Source organism: Neolamprologus multifasciatus, chromosome 5 (assembly GCF_963576455.1).
Source record: "Neolamprologus multifasciatus chromosome 5, fNeoMul1.2, whole genome shotgun sequence".
In the NCBI taxonomy this organism is placed as follows: Eukaryota; Metazoa; Chordata; class Actinopteri; order Cichliformes; family Cichlidae; genus Neolamprologus; species Neolamprologus multifasciatus.
The window spans coordinates 5,284,905-5,300,421 of NC_140443.1; the positions used below are offsets into that span (position 1 = coordinate 5,284,905).

General features: G+C 40.9%; 1 protein-coding gene across 3 annotated transcripts in view; it reads right to left on the bottom strand.

Moving 5' to 3' along the window:
* Positions 1–15,517, bottom strand: part of ppp1r16b (protein phosphatase 1, regulatory subunit 16B) — a 108,092-nt gene that overhangs the window by 74,189 nt on the left and 18,386 nt on the right. The window contains exon 1 of one of the 3 annotated variants that reach the window (XM_085159519.1): positions 368–2,884. The exons of the other annotated variants lie outside the window; for them this stretch is intronic. The gene's annotated coding sequence lies outside the window, so the exon portion shown is untranslated. Of the gene's footprint in view, positions 1–367; positions 2,885–15,517 lie in introns of those variants that run through there. 3 annotated transcript variants of the gene reach the window in all.

Consider the following 15,517-nt stretch of genomic DNA (forward strand, 5'->3'; position numbering starts at 1 on the left):
TAACTGTGTGGCGAAACCTAAAAAGGAGACAATTTACTTTTGTCATTGTATAAAGATCAGCAGCTGCAAAAAGTTAAGCTGAGTAAATAAAGAATAAACATGCAGGAACAGTAAGTGGAAAGTGCAGTGATTGAGTTTGGTCAGGCTACTTCCTTTGAACAGCACTCACAACAATGTACGGACGTTTTAACGCCACGGCCAGAAAAACTTCTCATCGAGTCCGGCAGGATTATCACGCGATCGTTGATCATTTACCACACAAACACACGCACACACCCAAAACAAACAACACTAAGTAAATAGCTTGAAATGTCAACATCTGCATGCTGCGTGCATGACACACGCTGGCTTCTTTTCTGTTACTTACCATCACGTAACCACTGATAAGCATTTCCCTGTGCCCGCAGCTGTTCACCAGTGAAACCTGTGCAGCCTGGCTGCATCCCCTGATGAAAGGCTCCACAATGCAAACCGCCGCTTTATGTATTCAGCCTCCACCAACCTCGTTCTACATTTCCTCTGCAGCACCAAAGTGCTCAAAACACGGACAGGAAGCAAGGAGCGCAATCACTTCCTACAGCATCACTTTCAGTCGCCAGCTTACCAGCACAGCGCGTCTGTCTCCGCTTGGCTCAACAGAAGTTTTCCGTTAACATTCTCAAGTGGCAGCCGAGTGAGCGGCGCGAAAATGTCATCACAGCGCACAAATGAAACGAAACCTTGACACACCGTTGACTCTTAGATGCATAAGAGTTTCCAGCACAAAGATGCGAGCGGGTTCTCACAGCTTCTCTCTCAAAACCGACGAGATGGAGACGACGGGCCGTGATAGTAAATGCTTAGTAAAGAATGGGTCATCACTCAAAGGTCGATGCAGGAGGATTAGCTGCAGCGTCTCAGATTATTCTGCAGGAATTTAAAATCGAAGCTGTCGGCAGTTCTTGCACCGGAGGTCGTTTAGGAAACAGTGAACGCAGAATTCCTGTCTCAGTTTCACCTGTTGGTTTTTAAGATGGTCTAAGTATATATTAGTGCTACACAGATATGCAATGCACAAATACATGAAAAACTGCACACTTCATTAGAAGAATTATTAATATTTGCCTGTGAGCATACTCTGACAGACTACTACTTACTCCCACCGTGCTGTGATAGCATCAACTCGGTGCATAAATACTGTGTGATATTGTTTGTTCTGTCAGAAGCATCTGTTCCTGCTCCTCCTCAAGGAGGCCCATGCATTCAAGTAAGGACATGAAACACACCGTGAAGCTCATCCCGAGGCCTATCACTGCTAACACAGGAAATGCACCATGCTGGGTAATAAGGACACCGCTTGGATGATGTGGAAGGTTACAGACAAGGGTTATAAACAATGTCACGCGCAGCAGCGCGCCTACACAACTTCATCTGCGATGAGTTTTATTTTTATATGTGGAAAGCGTAAACGACCTGCAGACTTGACTGTTTTGCTCATATTAAACTTTATATATTTAGCAAAGAGCATTAAAGTTTTTACTGTCCTATTTTATTGGCGAAATGAAAGTTTGCTCAGCTGAACTGCAGCCAGAGAGACTGCTGCCCGTTTCTGGTTTATTGGGGCTGATTTTAGCGAACGAACTGATGAGATAATAAACTCACACATGCACACGCCCTCGCAACACTGCTGCTCGGTTACAAAAGGGGGAAAAAAGATTTCTGATCATCCGCGAAAGTGGATATCGCACCTGCAATCGTGCCACGTCTAAAGTCACTTAAATCGCCTCTCTTCTCCGTCCTGATGCTCGGCTTGAACTTCAACAGCTCGTCTCTACTGTTTCTAAACGTACTGAGGTGTTGCCTGTGCTGGACCGTGATTTAAATATCTGCATTAGAAAGCACTTGAACAGATGTACCTAATAAAGTGGCCAGTTAATGCACAAATCATGGGAAATGAGTGTGAGATTCGGGATTTAACTCTAACACCACTAGTTTTCAAATGAAGCAGATGAGGGAAATGCGAATAATAAACTGGGTCTAAAACCTCTTTTAAAAGAATGTATGAAGCCGTTTTATTTTACAACATGTTGGATTTTACAATGTTAACGTTTCCTCTGAGGTTCTGTGAATGAGCCCATCCAGATCAAAATGGGCTTTATTAGCCTGAGAGTACAGTATTGCAGTATCATACATATTCCTATCTGGGAATCTTAATTGATGACTCGCTTACCTTCAAACCACATGTAGAGAATCTTGTGAAAAACCTGAAGTTAAAACTGAGATTTTATTTTCAAAATAACTTGTTGCTGCAACATTCTTGCCTGTGCTGGATTATGGTGATATTCTATATATGAATGCTTCTGCTCAATGTCTTCGAATGGTTGATTCTGTGTATCGTGCTTCTCTGAGGTTCATCACTAACCGTAAATGTCAGACTCACCACTGTGAGTTATACTCTCAGGTAGGACGGCCTGCTTTGGTAAGTCGGAGGAACTCTCATTTATACAGTTTTATATATAAGGCAATACTTGGGTTGCTGCCTTCTTATCCATGTTCCCTGCTTATAATGAAACATGCTGGTTGGTATTCTCTTCGTCCGCATGGTTACTTGTTGCTTTCTGTTCCATTTGCCCGAACTGAACTTGGTAAAAGAGCTTTTGTCCATTTAGCATCCTCGGCTCGGAACTGCAGAAGGAAAATGACTGATTTTATTTCATTAACCCTTTAAGACCTACCATAGAACCAAGTCCGCCAGAGCTTATATTATATTTTTACATGCTGTGGAGCCATTTTTGGGAGCATTTCAAGTTGCTATACATCAATACAACCATTAAAGCCTAAATTTTAATAATATGTATGCATTAAGTGCATAGTAATTACATAAATTGCAAAAAAGTGCAATAAACTACAAAAAATGTAAAATCGTTTTTGTTTTTTTAACATATATTTCTAGTTAGAGAAATTTAAGAGGCTTATCCCTCAAAACTGTAAATACAAAAAAGTTGCACAAAATAGTTTCCCACCACAGGAAATTTATTTTGAGTGTCTTCATAGTTTTATTTTTGAAATACACCAATTTTTATATACTGCAGGAAAAACGAAAATAAATATTATACTACAAATTTGCAAAAAAGCAGCATATGCATCAAAATAAACTATTTCCAGCAGTGCAATATGAGTCCTAAGCATCCCAGAAATGACACAGAAAGTCATAAAGTCAAACATAACTTTTAAAAACACCAGTATAGGCTCATGAGGCCCTGATGGTAAAAAAAAAAAACTACATTTCCGCGAAAATGACGTCACTTCCGGTTTCGGGTAGGACAAGGAGGATATGCGATAGTTCGCGCTGATGGAAGTAGGAAGTGTTACAAACAGCTGATCGGATCGGCAAAGCGTGTTTCTGGAATATAATATTATATTATAGGAAACTGTGACCGAGGACAAGCTGATGGCATAAGATGTAAGTACAACTCCTCTGGTTTCATATGCAAAAAAAATTACTGCGCTAGCTTACGTGGTTGCAGAGTTACCGGGATTTAAAAATAGTTGCGCAAAACGGAGCGTGTCCGCTCTGACCGGCTTTAAAGGGTTAAGTGCTTTTAAATCTAAACTACGAATCCTTGAGGCCAAGTCCATAACATGCAACTGTTTCAATTAGATTGTCATTTTAACTGATTTTTTTATTTTTTTATTTATTTTTATTTGAATTTTATTTTATTTTATTTGTATTCTTTCACTTATTGTTGCATGTGTGTCGTTGCTGCCTGTGTTTGAGTAATTTCTGTAACTGTGAGACACCTGCTGCTGCCTATCTTGGCCAGGTCTCCCCTGAAAAAGAGGTTTTTAATCTCAATGGGATTTTTCCTGGTTAAATAAAGGTTAATAAATAAATAAATAAATAATTCCTGGATGCATTTATTTGCTATATTGCATTTTGTATCTAGAAAGTAAATAATATTTAAATCGAGCCCGAGTTCCTTATACACGAAGGAAAAGAGTGAGGAATACAGCATCTTACACACCTCCACCACCGAAGTTGGGTTTTTGGTAGCATTTGCCTGTTTGATTTTCATTCAGCAATTTGAATACATGTTCAGTGTTCCTGAATAAGTATATATTTCTTTTGGTGGAGACTCGTGCTCTCAGAGTGCTTCTTGTTTAAAACTGGTAAGGGATCAGTGCTCCGTATCTGCAAATATTTAGAGCTAAGGTATCTGTATCGGATTGGAACAGGATCTGTTAGCATAGATAAATGCATGTGTCACTCAGGTTAACGCATATGTGTGCATGCTAAGCAGCATCATCTTGTCAGCTTCTCAAAGGCGTAAATTTAACTTTAAGAATTCATTAAATTTGAAATACACCTTTCTGTTAAAGAGAACAGTTTGTCTGCAGTCTGCAGGAGGAAAATGAAACCTTTTCCAGGAAACAGGCAAACAGCTCTAAACATCAACACCTCCAAAACCAAGGTGTTGAGCACCCATCAGTTAAAAGTGGTCCTCTGTGCTATGTCAAGGCCCTGCCTACCTTCACAGCCTTGTCAGCGAGAACAATTCAGCACAAAATGACAGCAGTGCAAGCCCTGGCAAGGCATGCCGAGCATTTGCAACACTCCAGCCCACACAGCTGCTGAACACAGGTCAGACTTTATAACAGCTTTGTCAAACCGGATATCCTTTACGGCTCAGAATACCGACACCCAGTAATAGGTAAACTGCTCTAACATGGACACCACCTGGAAAAATGCTAACAAAACCACCCAAAACAACATGGCAGCGAACACCAATGGCAAGGCTGAGAGACATGACTAAGGCCTAGTTCAACACGTAGCCCACGACAGGCGGAAGAAGGTCGTCAATGAGGGCAAGTGATTCTGTGTCTCATCCTCATTACTGGACATATAGTCTGTCTTCTCCACAACTTTTGGCAACAGTCTTCCTTTTTCAGTTTGTGGTCACTGAGCAAGTCCTTGGCTCAGAGCTGTCTCTGCTTTTTATGTTCTACAGTAGACAATTTATTTTCTTTTCAGGACCTGGGGGCAAAAATCTAATCTACTTTAACTTTTAATTTCTTCTTTCAACAGTTCCAAACAGGTGTCCAGTGTCTAATAATTGACTTTCTTTGATTGGTGTTCAGACAGCAGTGTTTCTGTGGGAGTGGATATTTAGTCTCAGCTCCAACTGACCCCATGCTCCCTTCCTTTCGCTGCGATTTGTCAAGGCAGCAGCCAAAGTGAATTAACTTCAGAAGGGATGTGTGACAAACACAGAGCGTCCACTGTTTTCCTTAGCTGTCTTTGATGCTCAATGGCATTAGTGCAGGAAATATGAAACCCAGGAGCTACTGTTGATCAAGTTAGAGGAATCAGAGCAGAGGTAATGATGTTACAAGCAGGCACAGACACACACACCAAGTGACAGAAAAGACAGGAAGATAGAAACCTACCCAACTGTTGATGAGAGACGTGTTAAACTTTGTGTTACTTCACATGTAGTTTAACACATATATGTATATACCATCTGTTGTAAAGTTTTAGTTCATCTTCTTGTTTAACAGAACTGATTTGAATTAAATCAGTTGTCCAGATTGTGCCACAGAATAAACACGTATATGGCTCACAATCAAAGTTTCTGACTAAAATCCAACTGTGCAGCTGTCACAATCCCAGGGAAAATCCCTGACAGAAGTTTTGAGTTGATCAAAATGTTCACATGCTTAACCAGGCTGTCCTTTTACGTTACTGTGCATCAGCGGTGATTAACTTTACAAGCAGCAAAATGTGAACTTTTTCATTTGCCTCTCAGGCAGCCATATGGTGCAGCTTTTGGGGGAACTCTTATTAAAAATGTCTGCCAGCTCCTCTGTATGTTTCTCAAGTTATGGCTCCAGTATGGCAGTGTGCTGGCTGTGCACTGGTTTCTGGGCCACAGAATGTACAGACTTGCTGCTATTTTGATGTCAAAGTGGAACAACTTGCAACAGAAGCTTCGCTTGCTTGTGTTTGTGACCCTGCTGTCATGTACAGTATAAAGTCAATGCGAGACACTTTAAATGGTAAATGGCCTGTATTTATATAGCGCTTTACTAGTCCCTAAGGACCCCAAAGCGCTTTACATATCCAGTCATCCACACATTCACACACTGGTGATGGTAAGCTACATTGTAGCCACAGCCATCCTGGGGCTTTATACTATAATGTAAAGAACCAATGAGCAGCACTTGACAACAGAGGGAATGAAGAACTCCCTAAGAGGATGAGTGAGAGGGATAGCCGTCTACTGCAACCAGTTTGGCAAATATAGGGATACAGCACAAAACACACACTATGCTATTTAATAACATTCACAAGCAGGAGATGTGAGGAGTGAAGGAGTGAATTTTTCCCTCGTTAGATGGTAAACGTCAGTGCTTAAACCATGCAGCACTCTCATTGTTCATGAAGGTGTTGCACTGGTCTACAGCCAAAATAAATGTCATTGGATTTTGCTCATTTTGGGTCCCTGAAAATGAAAATGATGCTTAAAACTGTCATTTGGCTCTGGTTTTCATGATATGTTAGTAAATCAAAAAGTTCTTGGCAGGAACCAGAAATGACTAAAATACATTTTGACCCTTGAAAACACAAATGGCAGTAGTATAGGTGGGTGGTAATTTTCAGATCGGCCTCTATATGACGTGTAAATCCTAACTGTCAGATTTAAACTTTTGATTTCTGCTCTGTAAGTAAATCACTTCAACTTTTTACTTTTCTTTCACAATATGCGTTTGATAGTACCGCGACTCATCAAAGTTGCACCAGTGACACATCTATAACCTTTGCATTTCCTCTATTGGCACCATACATTATTAAATAACTCAATTAGTTTGGTTAGGAAACATACAAAGGCTGATATGCAAGTGGGGAAATGAACATTTGTGGATGTCATAATATTCTGGGTAACTGGCGAAACCGACGTTCCTCCGTGTCACAACATCCTAGCATGCTAACACACTGGTCATTAAGTTTTTCTGTGAACTGTGGAAAAACCCCGGCATGTAGTCTAATATAATCTTTCAATTAAGTCTTCTCTAGAACTTTTTCTGATTTTTAAATTGTTCCATAATGAATAAAGGTGAAATATTATTATATAAAGTGACCATAACCAGATGAAAATGGTGTAACATGTAAAAAGGCATGAAATAAAAATGGTAGCCAATCAGCTTTTTTTTTTACATTTGAAATTTGCACATCAAAATCCATAAAAAGCACAGTTTATCTCTGAAGTCGACAGCTTCTGAAAAACTGCTGACAGCATGCTCTTTATCATGCTATATTCTGGGAGCAGTGACACAGAGCAAATAAATGCATTTCCACTGGGTGATTTCACTCAGTCTCTAAAACGTAAAGGTGCCCACACGCTGATACGCCGAATTGTTTTTGTAAGATGAAACCAGCTGAAGAGTAAAATTGACATCAGCACAGTCATCGGTGTTTATTAAACAGTTTCTGATAGCAGAGAATAAATCATTCGCAGCCTCAAGGGGAGACCGTCTGGCCCACAAGGTGCCTCATCAAGACCTAAATATCAGACAAGGCAAACAGTTGTACCTGATACGATGGCCTCACAGGAGGCAAAGACAAACCATGTGAAGATATGTAAAACACAGGGTGTTCTGGTGACTGTAAAGCCTCTGGTGATATCACAGCTGGCGCCCGGGGCCAAGGCTGCAAATCACAGATTGACCTCAATCGGCTCCCTGGCTGCAGATACGAACGTTACACTACGCTCACTACGCTTCTGTGAAAAAGACACAGCATACGTTTGATAACAATTAAGGCAAAAAGCAGGACAGACACTGAACGCGAAGCACAAACTTTACTAGCAGCAGCAGCTGCTTCACGTTCGGTGTCTGACCTGCTTTTTCAAATTCCCAAAACAGAGCAATTCTACACATTTTTTCCAAACAGTTTTGCAATAAACAGTCTGAATTTATTCAGGCTAGGTTGTCGTCTTCATAAATTGGCAGCTGCTACAACAAAAGCGCTGTTTTGCTGTGATTGCAATGTCACAGAACTGCAGGCGAGGTCACTACAAAACATAAGCAGCCTGGATTTTAGGAACACACTCTTTCCTCATAAAGTAATAGACAGGAAATCCTTCTGAAGTAGACTTTCCATTTAACCTTTTAGTCTCAACCCATAATTGACTTTCCTGTTTCAAGTCTAAGAAGAAAAGGTATAACATGAAAGGCAACGGCCTCAAAAAGCAATACGTCCTAACAAATGAAGTTTGGGTTTTTTTCTAGCTTTAAGCGGTTTACTACTGCTCGCGCGGGACGAGCTTCAAAAAGAAACGGAGACGTACTTTCTTTCACTGATCACTCGCATCTCTATGATCCAGGTCGGGTAAAGTGGGTGTTTGTAAGTTTGCTCATTTATTGGGATTGTGTTAAAATGCTTAAGCGAGGATTAAATGCTCCAACGAAGGCCTCATCCATTGGTGTGTGTGTGTGTATGCAGCAGCACTGACATCAGCTTTAAGCCACCAGCATCTTCAGAAACCAGCTGATGGATAGGACTTTCCATCATCATTATGAAGGTGAATGGACACTAAGGGTTATAGACATATAGATAATGGCAGCAGAGTGTGTCACACCACAGTACAGGACATAATACTCCATTGGCAGGATTTCATCTAAACCTCTTAAATGCCTGGCAGGATTTTTGTCTCCATATAATGCCGGATAATAATGCCGGATAACGTTTGAATCGTGTTCGTCAGCAGCAGAGAGGAATATACTTTATTTCGCAAGAGAATCCTACTTAAGGTCGACTGATTTCAAGGTCGACAGCAAACTCACACTTCACACTCTTCCATTTGGTGATAAAGACTGCAACAAAACAAAATAGACTAAAAATGATTCAATCCAAGATCGAGACTGAAAGTTATTTAAATCTTAAACTAACAAAATTATACTTTTGTCACACAAGAATGAGAATTTGTGTGCGTTGAGATCAAATCTGTGAAATTAAGATTACCATTTAACTGGTCTGGAAAGGAAAGTATGCCATAAACCTAAACTGTCAATGTGGTGGAAACACATTCAGCCACCATCTGTGGGTGCAGGTCACTGAGGCAGCGATGGAAAGTAGTTGTGTGCATTTATCCATGTCACTCCTAAAACTCTGTATTGTGCTGTCTTCACGTCTGCTACACAGGCAGGTGCTGCTGGGTTAGTTCAAACCCAGCTTCTATGGAAGCAGGGATATGAAAACACAGAAGTAAAATCTAAAGTTTGACAACTGAGTTCAACCAACAAAAGAAAAGGACAGGGCACCGTGGGGGGTAGTAAGATGTAGTTCAAATACATGCAGTGTATTTCTCATTTTATAACAAGAGGCGAGCATGAGTGCATAACTCTGCTAAGCCCACACTGTGCAAAAACCTCTTATATCCAAGATATCCAGATTGGTTTGTGATGGGTTTTTCCTTGAGAACATCAAGCTGTTTTTGAGAAGATATGGTGTGAAATGTCAGTGCAAAGATAAAAAAAAAAAACAATTCAATTCCAAAAATTCCCCAAACTAGATCCTTATCATCTACTCCAAAGCCTTTGATATAACTCTGATGAATATCTGTGTGCATCTCTTTCAGGCATCCCAAGAGACAGACAGACTCACAGAACTTCCTCGGTGGTAATGATAGAAAGGCTCTTTAAATCAATCGTGTCAGTTTGATACAGCTAATGACTCGGGATGGGTACCGGTATCTGGGGCCATTATGGCACCGGATCTGACATAAACGGTAGTAACCAGACCGAAAAGCAGCGCACATTTCGGTGCTTTCTTTTGGTGCTTTATTCCCCTGAGATGTAATACACTTTGAATTCTAGCCAATCGTTTTACCTTTGCAAGCGTAGTAGGCGGGCCCAGGTACGTATGTTCTTTTAGAGCAGAGCTACAGATTAAAAATGCCCAAAGCGAAGCGGTCAAAAGTCTGGCTGTACTTCACAGCAAAAGATGCAAACTCCGCAGCCTGCAACAAGTGCTTTAAGCTGATACTGTGATACTGTCAAAGGAGGTAACACCTCGAATCTGATGAAACACCTGGTGACGCATAGCATTTTGTTAAAAGCTGAGAAATGCGCCGTCTTTGATAGCTTGCTGCGAGACCTCACACCGAGCACATCTACTGCGGGTGTGCTGCCTGTTATCGGTCCCGGAGTTAGCAACATCCCCCAAGAATCCGAAGAGGAGAGTCCTGGCCCCTAGCCCTGCCAGTGTAGCAGAAATGATGAGGATGATGATGGCAGCAGCAGCCGTTCTTCTCTGCGTGAGTAGCTTAATGTTGTTCGTGTGTAATTTACGTTGAGTAGGCTAACCACGTTATTACATTAATGCATGTAAGGTGAACTAGCAAACATCATCATAGCTACATGCGGCTGTCTTCTTGTTTGATGGCAGATACTCCCTTCACCCTGGCCAAAAAGGCTAAAATGCCCAAAGAAAAAGTGGAAAACAGCTGAACATGAGAGGTTTTTGGACAAAGTTTGTGTTCTCCATTCTTTAAGCACCGGTTCGAGCACCATTTAAGCACCGGCACCGTTTCAAAAGTACCGGTTTGGTACCGGTATCGGATAAAACCTAAACAATACCCATCCCTACTAATGACTAGCATTTGTCTGCAACACAGCCTGGATTATGCTACTGCTAATGCACGCTAAATGCTTCGTATTAAAAGGTGTTCGACGGGTTAAACACCTTTTATGAAAGATTAAAGACTTTTTATGCTGCACACGCCTCTACTTTCTCCACAAAGTAACCCACCCCTGCTTTTAGATGTTTATAATAAAACAAACTGGCAGCTTTGTTGGGCTGCTGTGAACTGATGCATCAGCTGCAGGAATCAGTTACTGTAGACTTGAACTCTACTTGCTGTTTTCACTGGACACCATGATCGACCAGGACAGACATTTTTACGATAATACAAACTTACACTGAACACAGAGCCCAGCTGGAACCGACTGAGCATTTTATCTGTAATTAGAAGGCTTCCTCTAATTGTAAGAAAATGCAAGACCTTCTCTTCCACCCACGTAGATACACCCAGTGTAGTCTGTAAGAAAGGGTTTATGAAGAGCAGCACAAATGAACACAAAGTTAATCCCCCATGCACTGAGGCAATGCAAGGTAGGCACGATTTTCTATTCATTGCTTCAAAATGGCATTTCATCTATTAGAATTTCTCTGAGCGCCATCATCAGTGTCCTTATGCACATTTGCTCACAAAAAAAAAAAAAAAAAAAATAGAATAAATTACCAGGTCTGAAGTTGAAAACGAAGCCCAGTGGTCCCACACCTAAAGGCCGTTTCCCCCTCATGTCACCCTTTTGTCCCACTCAGCAGCTCATTAAAATGTTTTTGACGAAGAAAGTTTAACACAATGAATCAAGATAAGTGTTCAGCTTAAATGGATGCTGGCTGACTACAAAAGCAGTGTCAGTATTCGAGTAGAATCAGTGCCGACTAAAAACAGCATAGAGGTCATTTTTTTCCCACTGAAAACACAAGTTTTTTTTAATATGCCAAGTATGCACACCTCTCTATTTAACAGCTTATAAAAGACTTTAATAATATCTCAAATGAAGCCACTATCTTTTTAATGACTTCACATTCAGTCACTTATTCCATCGTGAATGCCTAATATCATCATAAAATGCCCTCATAATGCATTACAAATACACTTCTTGTAACTCCAATGAGTTTTCTTCAAGTAGTGAATAGATCACCTTAACAAGCACTTCCTTAAACAGATGGCAATTAAACGGTATAAAGTTTCACAGCTGCCCTCTCAGCCTGAAAGCACCGTTGCCAAAATAAGAAGGCTCCGCCCACAACGGCCGTGACCCTGTCAATCAGCAACTCACTCGACGCATGTGTCCGCTTTCACTCAATGTGGATGCTTCTGTACATGATGTGCTGCAACGCTCTGATCCGTCTCTGCCTGTCACGAGCAGATGTAAAGCCAGAAAGGTCAAAAGACACAAATCGTGCAACCAGACGGCAAAACATCAACAACAAAGCCTTTCATCAAAGGACGGAAACATTAACGCACAACAGTTTCCATCAGAATTTTGGACTGTTTCCAAAAATAAAGCACAACGAACCACAAAGGTGCTCCGTTTGCAATGATTCAAAATGAGGGCAGGCTGAAGATAACCCAAGTTACAAAGTTATCTTTTATCAAAAAGTGACTCAAATGATTATTAAACACGTTATCTTGTTTATTTATTCCAACCCTGGAGCATTCACAACACGTAACTGTCACCGTGAGTATACACACTTTGATACACTAATCATGTCAGTAACTTCACATGACATTTAGCAGCGAGGGGCCGTGTGCTGTGTCAGGACGTACTGCGTGGAGACACAGTAGTGGTAGTGTCACACATACAATACTCCATTGTGTCTGACAGAGCGCGTGTCTGTGTGTTTTCTATACGTGTGCATGCATTCATGCGAGTTGCACAAACCCCTCTATGTCATGACAAACTGCCAGCGCACTCCCCGAGCACCACCACAGCTCCCTCAATCTCTCACACCCCAAGTTCCAGCCCAGTGCTAATGTCTCCGGGTCAGGCTAATTCATTTAATCACCTGCTAATGCCATCGACAGGCCAAGCAGATTAAAAAAGACCACCGAAACCGTTCAGCAAGACGGCAGAGGGAGTTACAGCTGTCGCACAAGTGACACACACCATCATTCACTGCAGAGATACGAAGATTTAACTCCCCGCAGAAAGCCTGTCAGGACCGAGAGGCAGAGGAGACAATTTCACTATTAATTACAGTAAAAATGGGAAATTTATTACAGGATTTCTCTGAGGTTCGGGTGTGAAATGGAGGATTGAGCACTGCACAGCGCCTCTTTCAGTCTATGTCAACTTTTTATGCCACTTCTGGAAAAGTACAATGGGATTAGTTTGTGCAGTAAGAGCTCAATCCAATTTCATGTCCACAATGAGCAATATAGCTTCTTGGTTAAAAAAATGAAATAACTCCCTGCTTATTTCATAGTTTAGCTGAACGGCAAAGACTTTTACAAAGACGAATGCGAGCTCTGGGTTCATTACTGAGCCCTACAAAAGTGTTGATGGCATCAGAGAGAGAAAAAATAAATCCATACCATTAGGACTGCACAGTAATTGTCAGCATACTGTGCCTTTCACTGGCACTGCTGAAGGTGACGGCCTCAAATAACATATTGCACTCAAGGAGAGCAAAGCGGACATTTTGCATAACAGAACACTTGGTATTAAGTATGCGGTATATATTAATGGATTAATCTGGAAGGAAGTGCTAATGAAGACTGATAAGGATATATATAGTCCTGGTAAGGAGAAAGCTCTCCTTCAGTTATAAGGCTTTACATATCAGAATGAAAGTAGCCTGGTCTCTAGTAGGGGTGGGCGATATAAACGATATAAATTTGGCCAACAATAGAGATTTTGACTATATCGCTCTATTGCAATAGCGCATGTTGATGATGTCATCAAGCTGTGCCTGTTTTGCATTCGAAAGCATCGCAGCGGCTACAACCATTATCATCTGCAAATTATGCCGGGCGACAGTCATAGCAAAGAGATGAAGCACTTTTGAAATAAGGGGAAAAACCAAAAACTGCGCTTCCTCCACTTCCCTAACATTGATTCATTAATGTTGAATTCTCTCGCAGCTGTTCTGTTCCCATGTTGTTGCAGTATATTAATAACTCACCTGGTATTGTGGATGAATAATCTCAGTTGTTCTCCTGGCTGAAGTTTGGCCCGTGTATAGCATCCTGCTATGCGATTGCATTTGTCCCTGACGACCAGAATCCCTCATGTTAACTTTTGATGAGTGGAAAAAAGTTGGCGTTCATCCTCCAGCTTCACTGTGCTAATGTTATGCTAACATAGCTGTGTCGCTAGCAATCACGTAGCACAACATGTTTAGGTGGAAGCAAGCGAGCTAACTTCCTGTTAACTTCTAACTCCATTAAATTTAATAACTTCTGTTTTCATGGATTTGAAACTTAATCGTTACACCTGGTAAAGCAGCAACGCTGATGATTTAATTAAAGATGAAAGAATTTAGACTGTTTTTAACTCAGTATTCGTAAACTCAGACGGAGTTTTGGACCCAGATTACTCCGCGAAGCGCCTCACTACGGCAGCCGTAATGCTCTGACAATCAATCAAGCAGTGCAGCTTACCAAAGTTGTACTGAAACATTTTTTAACAGATTTCTGCACACCATAATCGGTTCGAGGTCAGTAAGCACAACCAGAATTCATACATAAGGCACACTCTCGATTTTTGAGAAAATTAAAGGATTTTAAGTGTGCCTTATAGTGCGGAAAATACGTTATACAGAAGAAAAGAATATATCGTGATATATATCGTTACCGCACATGCTTCAAATTATATGAATTTTAGGCCATATCGCCCAGCCCTAGTCTCTAGCGGGCCTTAAAATCAGTTACGTACAAACATGACATACACCAACTATTTATTTATTTAACAACCATTAACCCAAAATTTAGAATCAGCGAGTGAAAAACCAAAAACACCATTACTGCTTAGAGGGTAAGTTAAAGCCGAGTGCTGCTAATCACATGCATTTGATTTCCTGATCATGAGCAAGTGTTGAGCAATGATCTTATTGTTACTGTCCATCAGGCTTATAACAATTAGAAATTTGGCATTCTTCAGTGAGGCCGATTATTAGCAGTCGCTAATTTTCCCAGGAGTGGAAATCCCAGCAAATTCCTCCCAGGTCAGACCACGCGCTGCTCAGAAAAACTCTACACTACTCAGTTAGCACATTAGATATTAAAATTCATAAGAGTACAATTAGAAAAAGACTAAACAAATTTGGCCTGTTGGGAATGATTGCCAGGGGAAATATTACCAAAAAGTGGATGGATGATCAACTTCAAAGGCCATGCTCTTCACCCTCAGATGTGCCCGACATTTGAATTTTGTTGTTCTGTGTTTCAGCGTAGTGTTACTCATCCACACTAGTCTAGGACACTTCAAGCTGCACACTGCAGAAACAGCAGGGATTGGCCTATGCAGGCATGTGGTCACCTGTACAAAACCAGAACGTGCCTCACATAAACTAAAACCTATGAGATTTTTTTAAAAGCTGTAATAATAATAATACAAAAAAATAAGCTGAATGATTTAGACAGCACTTGATTGGCTTTTGGTTTTGGAACGTTCAAAATCGCTCAATCATGTTTGTTATTAAGATTAAAAGTCGATTTACTGTGCAGCCCTTATACCAACCATCAATCACAGTGATGATTTAGACCTGGGAACTCTGCAGAAATTGAGTTGACCATGAAAGCCTCTGTATACCAAAGTATTCTAGACTCAAATGTGCCGCTGCGTCTCCGACAGCTAAAACTTCCCCCAAATTATGTCATGCAACAAGACAATGATCCAACACACAGCAGCAACTTTTTGTTCTCTGTAACAAAAAGAAAAAGAATCAAAGCTTTGCAATGGC